Source organism: Peromyscus maniculatus, chromosome 3 (genome assembly GCF_049852395.1).
Source record: "Peromyscus maniculatus bairdii isolate BWxNUB_F1_BW_parent chromosome 3, HU_Pman_BW_mat_3.1, whole genome shotgun sequence".
Taxonomy (NCBI): domain Eukaryota; kingdom Metazoa; phylum Chordata; class Mammalia; order Rodentia; family Cricetidae; genus Peromyscus; species Peromyscus maniculatus.
In genome coordinates, this window is record NC_134854.1 from 160,519,354 (window position 1) to 160,522,900 (window position 3,547).

Genomic DNA, 3,547 nt, shown 5'->3' on the forward strand with positions numbered 1-3,547 from the left:
AAGATATGTTGCATTGGGGAAGAAGTTATGCCTTTGTTTCCACAGGAAACAAAAAGTTATGTTTCTCCTCAAAATTAATAAAGATCAGATTTGATTGTGAGATATCTTCTGAAAAATATTGGCTGCAGATATTAAAAAGAGAAACCAAGAAAGACTACAGGACAGGTGACATAAATGCTGATTCCTTGACTCAGGAACAGCTTTGAAACTGGATGAGACATGATAAATCTTGTTGGCTACAGAGTCCTCGTGACTTACTATTGCATGCCATCCTTTCACATGGATGGATAAAATTTATATTACAGTTTGGTTATATTATCCAAACAGACTTATAAAGCTGACAGATGTTTTTTACCTGCTCAAACATAAAACGAAAAATCTTTAGCTGGCATGCGCACACTGCATATTCCATACTTACGTTAAAGAAGATATATGTGGGTCGTCTTCCTTCCTTGCTGTGAGTGTTTCTCGGAGATCTGTGACTCGGTCCTGCTGATAGCAAGATGTCTTCAGGAAATGCAAAAATTGGGTATCCTGCCCCCAACTTCAAAGCCACAGCTGTTATGCCAGATGGACAATTCAAACATACCAGCCTAAGTGAATACAAAGGAAAATACGTCGTATTCTTCTTTTATCCTCTTGATTTTACTTTTGTGTGCCCCACTGAGATCATTGCTTTCAGTGATAGGGCAGAAGAATTTAAGAAACTCAATTGCCAAGTTATTGGAGCATCTGTGGATTCTCACTTCTGTCATCTGGCATGGATTAATACACCCAAGAAACAAGGAGGATTGGGACCCATAAACATTCCTTTGGTATCAGATCCCAAGCGTACCATTGCTCAGGATTATGGAGTCTTAAAAGCTGATGAAGGTATCTCTTTCAGGGGCCTCTTTATTATTGATGATAAAGGTATCCTTCGACAGATCACTATAAATGATCTTCCTGTTGGCTGCTCTGTGGATGAGATTCTGAGACTAGTGCAGGCCTTCCAGGACACTGACAAGCATGGTGAAGTGTGCCCTGCTGGCTGGAAACCTGATGTCTGAAAGAGCAAAGAATATTTCTCTAAGCAGAAGTGAGCACTGGTCCATTTTTTTGCCAGGCTGCATTGGTCAGCCAGAAGAAAATTTCTTGTACTCTATTCATGCTTAAACAAAATGTGGTGTGATTCAAGACATCCCTTTCCTACAGTACTGGGGACGGTTAGCCTTTCTTCCACTATTGGGAATAACCTGAGGTTTGTTGTGAGTTGCAAAAATCAACCTGTTGTTCCTCTTTTTAGTATCTATTAAACTTGGTCTCTGAGGGGAAAAAAAAGAAGATATATGTGTTACTTTGAAAAGTTTGTGTATTTTCAGACAAAAAGGACTGGACATCAATGAAGACAAAACAAGCAGCCCAGGTGGTCCAGCCTCTCAGACTGCCTCCGTGGCAGTTTCCTTAAAATTCTGCGTCTAGAACGACTTCAAAGCTGCTAACTGAGAGTGAACAGACTCACAGACTACTCTAGTCAGGACTTCACATAAATCTTGCACTTTCCCATTACACGGAGACTGGACAACAAATATTACAGCTAATTCTCCCAGGACTTGACCATTGTTTCAATCTTCTCAGGGTTTCCTTAGGATACCTTAGCACCCAGACAAGAGAAAGTAATTTTAAGAATACAATACCCACATTCCCAAGAGGTGGAATGGGTGGGTTTTGGTCATTCAGTGGATTATAAATGTTTATGATCATTTAAGGGGGGGGTTGGTTACAAGTTGTTACTGGTCATGGTAAAGGAGGAAACTAAGCAAGGGAGGTTGAATTCAAGGATCTCTTTCTGAAAATAAAAAGGGGGGATATAGGAATGAAAGGATAAAAGGGTAGATTATTGAATCTACTTTTAACTAAAAAGCAACTATTAATCTCAAATATTTTACATTGATTTGGATTTTTGTATACTGATACAAATTTAAGAGTATTTTTGTTAGAACATAGTCTACACATGTTTTTATTCTGATTTAAGATATTTTTGTATACTAACATAAATTTAAGGTTATTTTTGTTATACTGTATATATGTTTCTATTATTGTTTAAGGAATACCTGTGAAGCTCATTTAAAAATGTAAAGTTCTAGACCTTGAAAGTTACTTAGGATAATTAAGAAATGCAGGTTAGTACTCAGTCATCTATAGTCATTGTAGTCTTAGTCTAACAAACTTGGAGACTTATTAAATATGTTTTCAAGGTGAAACAGAGACATATTTTAGATAGATGGGTGATATTCAAAACACCAGATACTTACAGAACATGGCATTTAAGATGTTTGGATAACCTAAGGCTTTTCATGAGAGTGAAATACGTCTGCTTCTGGCAGCACCAACCTACTTCAAAAAAGGATGATGGGCATTGAAGAACCACCATATAAAGTTTGCTTTATTGTGGCAAAGTTAGACACTGAGCAAGAAACTGCCTTTGCCTCAACTACTGACAGTCTGCTGTCCAAACTGGACAAGCAGGACACAAAAGAAGGCAACTGCCAAACTTTGCCAAGACAAGGCAGGACAGTCCTTCAAATTCCTGCTTCACAGAAAAGTCTGTCCGATATTCTAGGCCTATAAGCTGAAGATGAATGCCCCAATGTTGCAAAGGAACCTTGGGGTGACTGTTCAGGCAACCAGCTATTTCTGTCATTTTTGTAGTTTTGGAGGTTGTTTGCTCTACACTTCCTATTTACTCAGGTAATATTTTATCCTTCTCAGGTCTCTGATGGAGTTGAAGATAAGATACTTATAATTACAGTTTTCCTTGTTACCAAATTCAGAAAAACAAATTACATAAGAGATATAAAGTATATAAGGTTGAAAGACATAAAAACTTAAATTGTTTATCTAAGAAAATGTTTTAAGGTCTAAAAAGATAGTTTGGTGTTGTTAATACAAGTTAGGGTAAAAAGTAGATTAGGTACAAAACTTTTGACTCACCAAGAAGATAGGATAGATAATAGAATATTTTGTCTAAATTTGCCAAATACAGATGGACTGGACATTGTAAACTTAATTCTTCCTGATAATTGTTTTTACTGTATATAGTTTTACTATGCTAGAGTTAAAACTTTTCCTTTTTATTTAGAGAAAAGGGGAAGAATATTGTGAGATTTTGTACACTGTGTGAAAATGGGTTGCTGTGTGTATTAAAAAGCTGAATGACCAATAGCTAGATCGGAGGTATAGGCAGAACTTCTGGACAAAGAGAGGAAGTAGGAAGAAGAATCTAGGTGCAAGAGGGAGATTCCAGGAGACACAGAGAGGAAACAGATGGTGCAAGATGGAAGAGAGGTAACACCACACAATAGAACACAGATTATTATAAATGGGTTAATTTAAGTTATAAGAGCTAGTGGGATAAGCCTAAGCTATAGGTCAAGTTTTCATAATTAATAAGATGTCTCTGTGTCATTATTTGGGAGCTAGCTGACTGGACAGAGAAAGACTCACTACAAGAAGGCATATTAGGGTTCTCCTGATGACAGAACTGAGAGAATGAATACGTGTTCAA

The 3,547-nt window shown here is 37.2% G+C and overlaps 1 pseudogene; it reads left to right on the top strand.

Moving 5' to 3' along the window:
• Positions 1–420: 420 nt before the first annotated feature.
• LOC102912007 (peroxiredoxin-1 pseudogene) lies at positions 421–1,309 on the top strand (annotated as a pseudogene).
• Positions 1,310–3,547: the final 2,238 nt, after the last annotated feature.